The sequence below is a fragment of the Alligator mississippiensis genome, chromosome 1 (assembly GCF_030867095.1).
Source record: "Alligator mississippiensis isolate rAllMis1 chromosome 1, rAllMis1, whole genome shotgun sequence".
NCBI classification, from domain to species: domain Eukaryota; kingdom Metazoa; phylum Chordata; order Crocodylia; family Alligatoridae; genus Alligator; species Alligator mississippiensis.
In genome coordinates, this window is record NC_081824.1 from 437,238,860 (window position 1) to 437,253,808 (window position 14,949).

Genomic DNA, 14,949 nt, shown 5'->3' on the forward strand with positions numbered 1-14,949 from the left:
AGAATTTTCCCTCAGATATCAATATGGAGAACTGCCTGGCTGCGAAGAGTGTGTATCATGCTGCATTTGTTTTAATACTCTGAATGGACGTTAAGATATTTAAAAGCCAGATGTTCAATCAGAAAAGCAATATTGATTTACTCTAACAGAATATCTGTCCCTAAAAGAGAAACAGAAAAACATTTAAAGTGGAAAGTGCCTCTGGGAAGCGATAGAACTATGTATTCAGGAAGTTTGGTTAATTTAACAGCAAATGTTTGGGGAAAAAATGAAGCCAAAGCAAACTCTTAGGTCACTTGCTGGAGTAGGTATACGTTATTTTTCCTCAAGGGTGCTGAGTGTCTGCTTGTCCCATTCATATTAGTGTTGGTTGTCCTCAAAATCTTCTTTGAAAGAGACCCTTAGCACTTTCTGGGGTCTAGCAGTGCATGCAATAATACCTGCCAGTTGATGGAGGACTTCATCCCTCTCTTGGAGCCATTGGGCAATAGTACTAACCCCCAGAAAAACATAAAGTGCATCTAACAGTGTAGTGGATGACATTTCTGCCTCCCCATATTAATCCTTTCTCTGGAGCAACTGGTACCGGCCAGAAAATAAGATGCTTGTTTTGAAAAAAATAAGGTTTCACCATTTTGTTTTCATTCCACTTCAGAATGAAAATGAGACCTTTCTTCATTTTTCATAGGGTATCACATAGAGGAAGAGCGAAGCGCCCTGCAACACAGCTCCCAAAATACCCCATAGGCCATTTATTAGCTCAGTTGGAATGTCAGAGACATTTTCAGTGCTCCACTGTACCTGGATCCGGGCAAATTGGGGTAAGCGCTCTATTGAGGAACAGCACGGATTTGGAACCTCAAGCCTCTCTCAGAAAAATCCATTCTAGACCCAAGGAAAACCTTCCCAACTAAGTTGTTATTGAAATAGATATATTTATGCAAAAAGCTTTGCTCCTGACTAAACTGACAGCAAACATGTAGTTGGGAAATACCCAGCCAGCTCTTGTAACAACAGCTTTAGTTAATTGTTAATGACTTTTGCGAGACTAATTTGTACCTTTCCTACATACGTGCCATTTTTAAAAATTATTAATCAATGATTAAAAGTGATGTGCCACTCTGTGAAACTGAAGCTTTGACATGGTTTATCTACTCCAGGGGCAGACCTTTGGCTGGTGCACATGTGATTAGCTCAGTTCAAGAGAGGGAAGTGACATGAATTTGCAATAGCTGAAGAGCTGGCTCTGAAGTTGTTTTTCCTGTTGGAATTTCACCTGTTTTAAAGATCATTTTTTTTATAATTTTACTGACCAGACTTACTTTTAACCTACAAGTTTTGCCTTAGATTTATCTAATAAGTAGCTGATTATCAAATGAAAAAATGTTTTTGTATTCTTGTAGTTTATTTAAGCAAAATGATTTTTAACCCAGTATTTTTTAGAAGCCACAAAATAAATAGTCAAGATATATCAAGGTGACACTCTTAATTAGTCATGCACATGAGGATTAAAGAGCTGCAAACATTTTGTGAAAAGCTTTGGGACCCATTTTGTACTGCCTTATATCATGTATCATTTACATCTGTGCAGTGTGAATGCAAAATGTTGCCAAGTCAGGATCTAAAGGTGAATGTTGCAGAACATGGCATGTAATAATTGCTTACTTATGTGCTGTAAGCATATTGCACTAGGATTTACTTGGTGTGGCCACAAGGTGGAGCTTCAAGAACTCTAACAAAATTCTGGCAAGGGTTTATTTCATAATCAAACAATCACATTCCTTAGTGTGTTGACACATGCCATATGCAGTGCAGGATGGAAGAGGCTGCATAATTTTATTAATTTAGTCATTCTGACAACAGGAAAGCAAGACACAAAAGAACAGTGATCCATATATGTGAAAGGTACTTGTAGAATCATTGTTCAAAGAAAAAAGACAGAAGGCTGCACACCTAGCACCTAGAAGAGTTCTATGTTTCTACAACAGAAATGCTACAAAATGTGCTGTTAGTTAGGAACTGATGTAGATGTGTTGAAAGGAGGTGACTGCACCAGTGGGAGAATGGTGAGAATAAAAGTGGGTTAGCTCTTCCATTTTCAGGTTTTTCATAATGGTATAAAATATGGGGAGACTTGTTTCTTTGCTACTAAAATATTTCAGAAGAACACGGAGGCTATCCCATTTTTCTTTGTCACAGAAGCCCTTCCACTTGGGGGATTACAGTGGTTTTCAGGAGCAAGGCTAAATGGGGAAGAGAGAGAAATCCAGAGATTTTTCTGTAGTGCTGATTTATGTAAGCTCTTACTCCATGCTTTAAAAACTTGCAGTGGATGGGCCAGGCAAGAAGAGGTGTCCATGATTACATAGAATCTGAATTATTTGCGGTGAGATCCATCTGTTTATTATGATGGATGCAGTACGCCAAAGGGTAGGAAGGGTAGTAGAATTAGTGCACAACAATCAGAAATATCTGGGGAAAGGAGCTGTCTTTTTTTACTTGAAGTTGGCCAAAGCATGCGGCTGCCCAGATTGTGTTGGAAGGAGATGTTGATGGAGTCTTTGATGTATCCATTCCAAACTCAATATTTCTTTGACTCTCAATATTTGGTTCGCTGATGACACCAAACTCTGGGGTAAAGCATCCACACCTGAGGACAGGAGGGCGATCCAGGCTGACCTGGACAGGCTCAGGAAATGGGTGGGCGAGAATCTGATGGTGTTTAACACCAAAAAATGCAAGGTTCTCCACCTTGGGAGGAAACACCTGCTGCAGCCTTATAGGCTCAGCAGTGCTACTCTGGTTAGCACTATGGATGAAAGGGACTTGGGGGTCATGATTGACCACAAGATGAATATGAGCCTTCAATGTGATGCTGTGGCTAGTAACACAAGCAAAATGCTGGCTTGCATCCATAGATGCTTCTCAAGCAAATCCCGGGACATCATTCTCCCCTTGTACTTGGCCTTGGTGAGGCCACAGCTAGAGTACTGTGTCCAGTTTTGGGCTCCACATTCGAAAAGGACATGGGGAAGCTTGACAGAGTGCAGAGGAGAGCCACGCGCATGATCAGAGGTCAGGAAAACAGACCTTACGACATCAGGCTGAGAGCTATGGGACTCTTCAGCCTAGAAAAGCGCAGGCTCGGGCGATCTGGTGGCCACCTATAAGTTTATCAGGGGTGTCTATCAGGATCTGGGGGAACATTTTGTTCACCAGAGCACTCCAAGGGATGACAAGGTAGAATGGCTATAAACTCCTGCAAGACCTTTTCAGGCTGGACATAAGGAAGAATTTCTTCACTGTTTGAGTCCCCAAGGTCTAGAATAGCCTGCCACCGGAGGTGGTTCAAGTACCTACATTGAACACCTTCAAGAGAAATCTGGATGCTTATCTTGCTGGGATCCTATGCCCCAGCTGACTTCCTGCCCCTTGGGCAGGGGGCTGAACTCAGTGATCTTCCGAGGTCCCTTCCAGCCTTAATGTCTATCAATATATGAATATGCTTTCTGAGGCTTTTGTATGTAAGCCCATTAATTAGGACAGGAAGTAAATTTTTAAATGGGTCCTATAAGAGATGCAGCATCCACGTCAGACTTCTTATTTGTCTCAGGTGATTATTAGAGAATGAACACTAATGCTTTAAACTTCTTCCATATGTAAATCCAACAAAACCTTGTGCAGAGTCTGTATTTAAGAACTTTAAAAATGGCATCAAGAAGGAAATAAAAATCAAATACATTCAGAAGATTTCAAGCTGAAACACTAAATATGAAAATGTCTTAATTATAAGTAGTTATTACAGTCTGTCTCTACAGTGAAGAGTTAAGGTTTTCTGGAATGCACATATGGGGTATTTCCTGATGGTGCACTTTCTGAATTTCCTCAGTGTATAATGCTTGATTTGGCATCTTCTGTAATGTATTTGCCCTAAAATTACTGATATGCAATCAGTGGCAATTTAGTGTAATTATGCCTGGAAATACAGATAGATGTATGTCCAGACTCAGTTGAATTAATCAGACTGAAATCTTGCCAAGTCTAATATTGGTAGTTTAGAAATTTTTGTAAGCAGGGCCTAGCCTTATGCAATATGCACAGAATAGAAATATAGCAGACCCAATATCCCCCACCTTTCATTTAATTTGTAGCCAATAAACTTAAATCTGCATAAAATTCATGAAAGTCAGATTACAGGCACAAGCAGTTATGGATTCATTACTCCAAAGCTTTTTTGAAGCTGAGCTTAATAATACAATTTGCAATTTGATTCAAATTAATTGAGCCAGAACATCTCTTCAAGATGCAATAAGATGAGACCATGGCAGATGTAGTATGTCATCACAGACCTAGACTGTAGCAGAGGATTTATTGTTAGGACAGTTCTACCTCACAGACTTGCAGAGCTGTAGGTTCCTTGGGCCAGATTCCTAGCTGTTATAAATCACCAGAGATCCACTGAAATGATATTGCCTCCCACCTCCCCCCAGCCAGGAAAGTATATGGCCCCCAGCTTATATTAATGGTTGCAAGCAGTGCAGTTCTACTGTTGTATGTGGAGTCTCAGTGTGAAAATGAGAGTAATTGGAAAGATGGAATGATGATTCATCTTTCTATTATTTCTTTGCATTTTATGGGGACTGGTCCCTCTGAATTATTCCCTTCACCTGTTTGGACTTCTATTTATTTCTCACTTCCAAAACTGAAAAAAATGCCTAAGTGAAGAAGCAATGTTATACACTTTATCACAGATGACAGAATAATTAGCCCGTCACATGCTGATTTCATTTATGATTTTTTAAAATTATGTTATCTTGGATACCTCTAAGATACCAATTATAGCAGTAGAGAGCATATTGTAATCTGTACTGTGTATATCTGTACCACAGCCCTGTGAGGTAGGGAAGTCTTCTTATCCTTACCTGTAAAGTGGGTACCAAAAGGTACGAATGGTTAAGAGACTTCCCCAATATCACACAAGAAGTCTATCTTAGGGACTGAACCCCTGTCTCAAAGTTGTAACATCACACAATTGAGATGCCAGTCAATTTTCTAATGTTCTTGCAGCTGGGGACATCGTGCCCTTTTTCTTAGCTTACCACTTTTTTTTAAAATGAGGTAGGAGAGGATGCATCTAATAATCATATCCATTGTCTGAAGCATAGTATATTTGTTATGTTGGGCCAAAATTAAATGAGTGGCATGATAGCTGAACAGCTACTTATTCCTGTAATAAGAGAGTCAGTTTTCTCTTTTCAGTGAGTTGTTTTGTTGAGGGCAAGACAGAAAGCAACTAGGTACAGGTCCTTCTCTTAAAAGCACAGCTAAAAGACATATACAATTGCTGGGCAAATGGTTGTCACATTTATTAACCACATGTCAGATCATATGGTAGCTGGGGGAGAGGAGGAAGGCAAACTTTGTTTAAACAGCATGTGAGTGCTATATTGAAAAGAAAAACATCCAGCTGTTTCAGATTTAATTGGATCTATGTGGCCAAACTAAAAGGTGTGTGCTCTTGTCTCTCTTGATGGCTTGGTGGCAAGGATATCAGAAAACTGCCCAGCATCAAGCTATTGTGATGTGTCTGGAAAATTCTGAGTGCAATAATATTTGAGTATGACATTTTCTGCACTGGAATTTGAGGAAGAAAATAAGCTGTTGGGTATTAGCTATTTTAGGAATTTTGACCTTCATAGTACACGCTCTTAGTTCTGCATGATGGGATATTTCAACAAACACATCCGTTCTTGTCAGCAGCATTCATGCACTATATGTTGTTGGATAGTTTATGGAGATTCTCCTAACTTGCAACTATCTATTTAAATCCCTGTAGGAAATCTGATAGGACAAGTTACACCCATACTACATGACTGATCTGGGAACAATTTGGAACAGTCAGATTCTGTTTCTGAAAAAAATGTAAAGATTTCAGAATTGTATCAATCTGTCATCAGAATTTTCTCCATGTAGCCTGAATACAATGTAAGGACTTGATCCTGCAAGGTCTTACCAGACCAGTGGAAGTGATAAATGCAAAAGTAGTGCAGTATCAGGCCCTGCAGTAGTTTTGTATTTTAAGCTACCAATAGTTATAGTTTATTTGTATTAGAGCAGCAACTGGTGACCCCAGTCAAGGGCAAAACTACCTCTACTCAGCACTCTCATGTGCCCAGCCTGCAGAGTCTACAGTTTAGATCTAGCTTCACCAAAATTGTGGCTTATCGCAGAAATGACTGTGTGTGTGGGGGGCAGGGGAGAGATGTGCTTTGATCTGCATTGTGTAGGAAGTCAGACTTCCCTTCTGGCCCCCAGCTATAGACTCTGTGTTAAACTGCGATCTTTTATAGTCTAACATCTTATGGAAGTAAAAGATTTAAAAAAACTGAATCCAGGGAAGAAGAGCAGGCATGTGACTGAGGTATGACTGCTCTGGGACACTAGAAATCTGAGTTCTCAGTTCTCCAAAGCCTTCCTATAAGTTTCTCTATACCTCAGTTACCACAGCTGTAAAATGGGGGTAATATATCTTTTGTCTTCTCTACAATTTCTTAGAAAGATGTTTGTTCTGGATTTATAGCCCTCAAGTAATGAAGTTTTTCACACTGCAAGTGTGTGGCTCAGTGTGTTAATTTCTCTCTCTCTCGTAATCTTTTCTCTAGTCTGAATTTGTCTAGCATTGTGCAATCTTAGAACAGAACAGTGTCTAGAGTTTTTGCCTATGTGCAAGGTGTTAGCTGGTAGGGTACAGTATGAGTGGCTGGGCAGCTAGAAGGAGTTATCATTGGGAGAGGCTAACTTACATCCTCACTGCTTTCATTTTTGCATTTGTAGCTACCACTCACATGTCTGTTCTCACTTGCTGAAACACTTGCAACCCGTAGTGTAAGAAAGAGTTGGGTGACTGGGGCCCTAACCCAAGGTGCTGGTGATGGGAGTCAGAGCAGCAGCCAGGGAAGGGGTGGAGGTCAGAGCAGCAAGCAGGAAGGGGTTGAGGCCAGTTCAAGGGTCAGGTCAAGTCAGTCCTGAGGCTGCTGTGACTGTTGGGGCATCTTAGATACTGTTGTCACAACCCAAGGGTGTGATATTTGTTTTGTGTGTGCTTTGGCACCACTGAATTATTTTCCCGCCAATTTGTAGCTTTCTTTGCAGTGTGCATTTCTTCTTTGTAGCTAAGAAATGCACGTTGCAAGGAGTTCCCGCCACTTGTATTCTAATTCGAGCCCCATTATTGGCTTGCGTTAAATTATTCACGCGTGGCGGCTAGTGATTGGCTTGCTAGCCGTATAAAAGGCTTGAGTGGTTTCTGCCCAAGTTGGAGGACTCCACGAACACCAGGAGGAGGAGACTTCTCGTCTTGTGAAGATCTCTAAGCGCTGCAGAGACTATTGGACCCAGCGTATTTCAAGCAGGCAACAGGGGTCTGATCAGCCTCTAGCCTCTCCCCGTCGCCGAGCGCAATCCTGGACGTATCCCTCTTCCCTGCGCGCAAAAAGGATCCATGGAGCTTCGACAACTCCGTGGGAGTGATCCGAGTACTGTCGGAGTCCTCAAACGAGGATTTAAGCGGAGCTTTGCCTAGGAAACTGTCCAGCCTACACCGCAACCATCTTCGGTGTAAGTAAACAATCTTGAATCAACCATTATGCGTCCGTGCCTAATTCTAGCGTGTCGCCTGTTTTCTCCGACCCAGCGTGCCCAGGCTGCTGGCCACAGCCTGCACGGCGTGAAAAAGGGCCCGGATTGCTCCCGGCCCGCACAACTGTAACAACCCTCCTCCATTTTGATGAGGTTAGTTGAGTTACCTTACATTATTGGTGATTTTTTGGGCTGAATATTCTTTGGACTGGTGCCCATCTCTTTTCCAGGTATGGACAGCCGTTGACTTGCAGGGAGCTCATCTGCCCTTTGACACGCCTTGTTTTTAGTCCTCCTGGGTGTCCACACACCCTCCTCACCCAGGCAAGCCCAGGTGGGGGAGAACTGATTTAGTCACCAATAACCTGACCAGGGAACAGGCTGTACTGGTTTACATGGTACCAGAGAGCAGACCAAGAGAGGCCCGGCCTGACAGGAGTTCAGGGGTAAGTGTTACTTAATTCAGCATATGACCTGGTGGGGATGGGATTTGGCGGCAAAGGCTGCAGGGGGCATTAACTTCCAGGCTGGTGACTGCATTGCTGACACTTCCCCCTAGTAGCAGGAGCACCTCCCATGCTGTTGGATATTACTTTTAAAAGCCATATTTGATGTAATTTAGGAAATAAAGATACTTTTATATAAATAGCAAAAGCCCATTTTATGTCAGAAGTGACCTGGAGAAGGCCTCATGGGAGCAACTCCAGGTTCATACATAAATGAAAGCAGATTTATCCTGTGTCCCAAAAGCTTGGCTAGATCTACTACAAGATGCATGAGCCAAAAATCAGTCTTTTTTTTTTTTTTTAGAAAATATCCACTGAAAATTAAGCCAAAATGACTTGCTTTCTGGGATCTTAACTTCAGACTGGTGTAAGATATTATATACAAAAAGATTAAAGTTGCAAAATAAAACTAAACATTTTGGAGTTTTAAAGTCCTTAAAAGATTACATAAACAGTTACCAGCAAGAGGATTTGCAATGCTGTCTTAGTTTCTTGCTCCTATAGAACCCAGTTCTTAGATACACAGCAGATTTATAATTGTGAATTTGGTCTTCACTGTGGTGTATAAAGGGAGTGTACACATGGCATCCAGGTCTACACAGGTTATAAATCACTCCAATCTTGTGTAGAATTACCTGAAGAACAATCAGAAGTGTAATAACACTAGTTAGTTACACTGGTACAGGTGTTGCATGTCTACAGCTTATCCCAGGGTAGCTGTTTGCTCAAGGCAAACTGGCTATTACTTGGTCCCCTGCCACCCAATGTCAAGATGCATGCAGCTGAGCTATGTTAAAAGAAGCCACTCCAGATCCTAGTGTAATTTACATTGGCATACAAAACTGGTGGTAAATTACACCAGTGCACACACGTCCCATGCCAGGCCCCCATGAAGTATGCTGCATGTCCTTTAATACCATCTACTGGCATAGATACAGAGCACAACTGTAACAAAGATTGGACATTCAGAAAAAGAAGCATTCTATTCAGCATCTACATGGCCAATAGAATGGTTAGAAATTGTGTTAAAATGTATAGACCAGTGCATACGTTTTTTAAAAAAATCCTTAATGCAGCTAAATATAGACCTCCATCAGATTGGTGGCAGGAATCCATGCAATGTAGGGATCAATTCCTTGATCATTTTAAATTGTCTGTTCAACCCACTAGAGCTACGTCATCCTATAAAGGGTTGAATAATTTTTGCTCAAGATCCCCAAAGAATTTATCTTCAGTCTAAAACTGGACTTGGAAAGTTAGCCTGAAAAGTAAATGGAAATAGCCCATTATAAGGAAATGGTGACTTCAGTTAGAACTGTTCTGGATTGCATGTACACTGAGAGTAGCTAGTGATTTCTGGAAAAATGTACAGGTGTAGATGTATACTTGGTATGCAAGCTTTGCTGTATTATTCACAGTGTAGCTTCCAATTTAGTTGCAAGGAGACTTCTATGCTATATAGAGCTAAAAAACTCTCTCCAATTTGTCTTTCTCTGCCATTAGTTTAAGAGCCTGTTGGACGTGCCTGAAGAAATTACTTTCATTTAATAAAGTGTATATGTTGCACGTGTTAAAAAAAGAAACCCTACTGGGTAATCCTATCTCTTGTAACATCTGTACATTAATTTGTTTCTTGACTCCAAGAGTGATTTGTAACTCACAACGTAACTAGAGTAGCATGACTAAATTAAGAGGAGCATTCAGGCAGTAGGAATGCAATTACAGTATAAATGCACACCATGCTCATGTAATATTAAGGTTAAGAACTTAGGAATCAGTAGACACAAAATTATGGTTACTTCATTAGTGGCCTTGAGGTCCAGTTGTGACTAAAAAAAAGCTTGTATTATCTTCTACATGGGCAAATGTTAGCAAATAGAAAATATCACTGGGATACCTATTTATTTTCTGCGTACAGATTTCAGTTGTCATCTTAGCATTGCATCCTGAAAATATTCGTGGAGATCTGGCTTTTATTTTTGCTTTTTTTCCTACTCTAAAATAAGTAACTGGAGATGGAACATACAGTTGTTCTTTTTGCGTCAAAGCATACCGAGAACAAGCAAAGGGCGCTCTTACCTCTCAAGGTCTGGCTGCATGAGCCACCTACCGGTCCCATTAATAGTAACTATTAGGTGTTTCTACTTTACAGAGAGATTCATGTTGGCAAGGACTGAACATTCTTCTGAGGCTTATTGGAACTTCATGCTCCTTGTCCTCCCACCATTCCCATGTGCTGACAATTACATGCTGTTGGTGGGTGGGTTTTGTCAGGATCTCAGTTCCCAGATAATTGTATTTGTGTCCTCAGGTTCATACTTAGATACACGATCCCTGGCAGAACACAGATCTCTTGCTGGGGATTCACAGCTGCACAGAGGGGAGGGAGATAAAGAACACTCTGTACACTCCGTACAATTGGGCTCTTCACCCGGATAGTGGCGTCAATGATTCATAAAGTACAACAATCATGAAAACTTTATAGGTCAGCTTTTGTTTGTGCAACACCTGAGGGTTCTTCATGACTGAAAGCACTCTGTGATGTAAGGTACTGCAAATTTACCCTACGTTTGACTTGACACAACTTTACCCTACATTTGACTTGACACAACTTTAGGTGCATGTCTACACTGGGTCACCAATGCTCCGGAGGAGGGAGCATGTTTTACTTGCTTGATCTCATTTGCATGAACAGAACTCAGGAATGTGGCAGTGAAGCCACTATTGCCTGCTCTTGAGCCTATAAGAGCCTAAATTCTGCTTCTTTTGCAGTAGTTCAGTACCACTGATGAGTCCAAACCTCTGTGTCCCCAAGGCCACCAGAAAACACTAGGAAAGCCACAAATTCATGTCAGTCTTCTTCATTTTCTTCATCTTTTTCCTGCTCACCTCAGTACAGTTCCCCCTTTTTCTTGTTCAAGTTATGTTTGACTGCTAGGAATAATAACTAGCAAGGATGTAGAAAGGAAAGCAACAGGCAATTCCACTGTCTGCTAATCACTTCTCAGAGGACTCAAACAACAGTTTTCCTGTGGAACTGAAAAGGTGACTTATGATTTCAGTTGTGCCTCGGGTGGTTCCTTAGAGTCACCTGCAGAAATATCAATTGAGCTCTTGCTCAGGGGAGCAAAACCTGAATGCAAGGGTGGGGAAGAAGGGGGCAATTATCATAGAATCATAGAAGATTAGGGTTGGAAGGGACCTCAGGAGGTCATCTACTCCAACCACCTGCACAAAGCAGGACCGTCTCCAGCTAGACCATTCCAGCCAACACTTTGTCTAGCCAGGTCTTAAAACCTACAAGGATGGAGATTCCACCACTTCTCCAGGTAACCTGTTCCAGGGCTTTACTATCCTCCTAGTGAGAAAGTTTGTCTTAGTATCTAACCTAAATTTCCCTTGCTGCAACTTGAGGCCATTGCTCCTTGTTCTGTCATCTGCCATCACTGAGAATAGTCCAGCTCCATCCTCTTTGGAACCCCCTTTCAGGTAGTTGAAGGGTACTATTACATCCATCTTCAGTCTTTTCTTCTCCAGACCAAATGAGTTCAGTTCCCTCAGGCTTGCCTCAGAAGTCATGTGCCTCAGCCCTCTAACCATTTTTGTTGTCCTCCGTGGGACTCTCTCCAATTTGTCTATATCCCTCTGTAGTAAGGGAGCCTAGGACTGGATGCAGTACTCCAGATGTGGCTTCACCAGTACTGAATAGAGGGGACTAATCACGTCCCTTGATCTTCAGGCAATACTCCTACTCATGCAGCCTAGTATAGAATTAGCCTTCTTCAAAACAAGGGCACACTGTTGGCTTATATTCAACTTATTGTCCACTGTAACTCCCAGGTCCTTTTCTGCAGAGCTGCTGCCCAGCCAGTCAGCCCCCAGCCTGTACTGGTGCATGGGATTGTTCCATCCTAAGTGCAGGACTTCCCATTTGTCTTTATTGAACCTCATGAGATTTCTTTTGGTCCAATCCTCCAATTTGTTGAGGTTTCTCTGAATCCTAACACTTCTCTCCAGCGTATCTACTGTTCCCCCCAGCTTGGTGTCATTTGCAAACTTGCTGAGGGTGCACTCCATTCCATCTTCCAAGTTGTTGATGAAGCTATTGAACAAGACAGGCCCCAGGACTGACCCCCAGGGCACTCCACTTGATACAGGCTGCCAACTAGACATTGAGCCATTAATTACTACTTTTTGAGCCTGATGATCCAGCGAGTTTTTTTATCCATGTTACAGTCCATTCATCAAACCCATACATTTTAGCCCAACATTTTCTTAAACTCTAGGCTCTGTCATAATGAGCATTAGCCAAAGCTTGTGTAACCCTTTTGCCAGGCACCAGATGGTAGCAACAAGGGCTGAGTTCACCTTAGGGACTTTACACAAATTGATTATCTTGGCTTGAGTCCCCACCCAAAAACCTGGGAAAATAATTCTGTCTGGGTGTTTCAATGTGAAGAAATTTCCTCACTTGCAAGCCACATCAAACTATAATGGGGTTTATTAATGGGGGAAAGGGAGGTGGGTTGACAAACAGATTTAAGGCCCTTAATCAATCAGTAGGCCCCTCAACCCACTGTTAACAGTTCAGCACAGTCAATAGGTTTAGAGTTCTCATTTAGTGACAAGGTATGGGAGCGCAGGGTGGACAGTGTAGTTAGGAGAGCTAGTACAGCTCTTAGCCCAAGGTTTCCTTTGTCTCCCCATAACTGGGAACTGCTCAGCCACTGCTATTGCCACACTTTGCCATGGCTCCTTCTGGCTGCTCACAGCTGCTGCTCAGTACTGCTGCTCCTTGGCACGAGTCCTCTTCTGGTTGCAGAAGCAACCCAGGTCTCTTAGATGCAGACTCAGCTCTTTCAGGATCTAGAAGGTACAGGCTTCCACCTGATCTGCTAGCACCCTAAAGATTTCTGCTCTTTAGGACCCAGTGGGTAACAGGCTAAGACTGGACCCACTAAAAGGATTTATACATTACCAGCACTCATCCCTTTCTGGTTGGATGGTGGGATTCTTCTTTTCTTATTAAATTTCATTTCAAGAGCCAAATCAGTTCTGAACTCTACTGGGCAAGCCCAATAGTCAAGTTCCAAATTTTGACTGAGCAGAGCTCAATCATTCATGTCTGTGTGGCTCTACCACTAGATAAGTATCCTCCCTCCCAGACTCATCAATCTGGGACTTTGTATACTCCCCAAATCCATGGCAGACATCCTACATGTAAGCCTTAGGGTTCAGATACTGCCTAGTTTCACTTGCTTCTATCCAAAAGGCCAAGGAGTAAGCCAGGGGAAAAGTATGAACGCATTCCTCCATTACCACGAAGTTGTGTAGTCAAGATTCCCACATTTAGGGAAACTCACAATGGTCATTCTGCCTGGAGTGCAAAGGACAGACCTCACCCTGGGAAAACCACCTTGGTGGTTGGATGGTGAAGGTTTTTGTGTGTTGTTTTTTGGGGGGGGGGGGGGGGTTTGCAATAGACCCTTCTTCCAATCTATCTACATCACAATCACACAAATGACTACCTCAAAGACCGCCCCCCTTCCAGTGGCAACGCGTAAAGGGTGTACAGGGGTGCATGTACACCCCCTGACCAGCCACGCTTGCCATTTAGGCGATGGGCAGGGGGCGCATGCAGGAGCGCTGGTGCTCCCCCTGTAAGTGCCGGACGATCACTGCAGCCGTTCCCAGAAGCAGTCGCAGCCACTCCTGGAAGCGGCTGTGGTGATCAGCCACAGTGATTGGCCATCACAGGATTGGTCACGGGGGGATCCCCCCCTTGGCCGGCAGGATTGGCCACATGGGGAACCCCCTCGGTTGATGGAACGGGTTGCAGGGGGTGCATGTGCCCTCCCCAACTAAGGTGGCACCAGTTGCCCATGCTCCCTTCCCCCATCACCTGTTAGAATTCCAGTCTGGGCCCTCCCCTCCTCCTCTTATGAATGATTCCTGAGCTGAGAGTCCCTTCACTTTAGACTCCCACACACTGACCCCCTTCAGCTTCATTACTCAGCTTTCTCTTTATGGTATATCGACTCCTTTAGGAACTTTGTAGTTTTAGAAGGCAGGGCCAGTGCATCCACACCTAGCTCTCCCTGTCTTTTATATTCAAAATGTTAAAAGCAGTTAAAACATGTTATCACAGGGAAAACAAGTACAAAAGAGTCACTGATGCATACCAATAGGGGATATGCAGATAAGAGACACAGTCTCTGTAATCCGACCTTGCATACCAATAGCAGTATGCAAATACAAGCACCACGAGCTTTCAAATATCTTGGCCATAGGGCACGCTATGATGTCTGCCAGCTCTTTTAAGACTCTGGGGTGTAATCTGTCCAGGCTGGCAGACTAATGGGTGTCAAGCCTCTTGAGTTGTTCTCTCACTTGATTTACGTCAATTGTGGGCCCATCTCCTGAGCCCTGGTTGCTTTGCGTCCTTTCTAACAGTGTGACCCCCTTGGGTGGGTGGAAAACTGACACAAAATAATCATTTAGGAGATTGGCCTTTTCTTGGGCATCAGAGATCAGCTGCCCCATTTGATCTTGCAGGGGGCCAATGTTGCATTTGTTCTTCCTCTGACTTCCCACATATATGAAGAATGACTTTTTGTTATCCTTGATTCCAGTGGGGCCACTCAGTCCGCTGGCGGCTTGTCCCCTGGCCATGGGAGATGCAGGCAGGCTCCGTGGGGGTGAAAGAAAGATAAAAAAAAAAGGATTGGTCATACCCAGAGAATCGTAGTGGATGGGTCGGTATCGACCTGGAAGGGTGTGGGCAGCGGGGTCCCGCAGGGCTCGG

The 14,949-nt window shown here is 43.0% G+C and overlaps 1 protein-coding gene across 1 annotated transcript in view; it reads left to right on the top strand.

Annotated features, from left to right (window-relative positions):
* SLC35F2 (solute carrier family 35 member F2) overlaps window positions 1-14,949 on the top strand; it is a 65,154-nt gene that overhangs the window by 33,145 nt on the left and 17,060 nt on the right. The window lies entirely within an intron of this gene.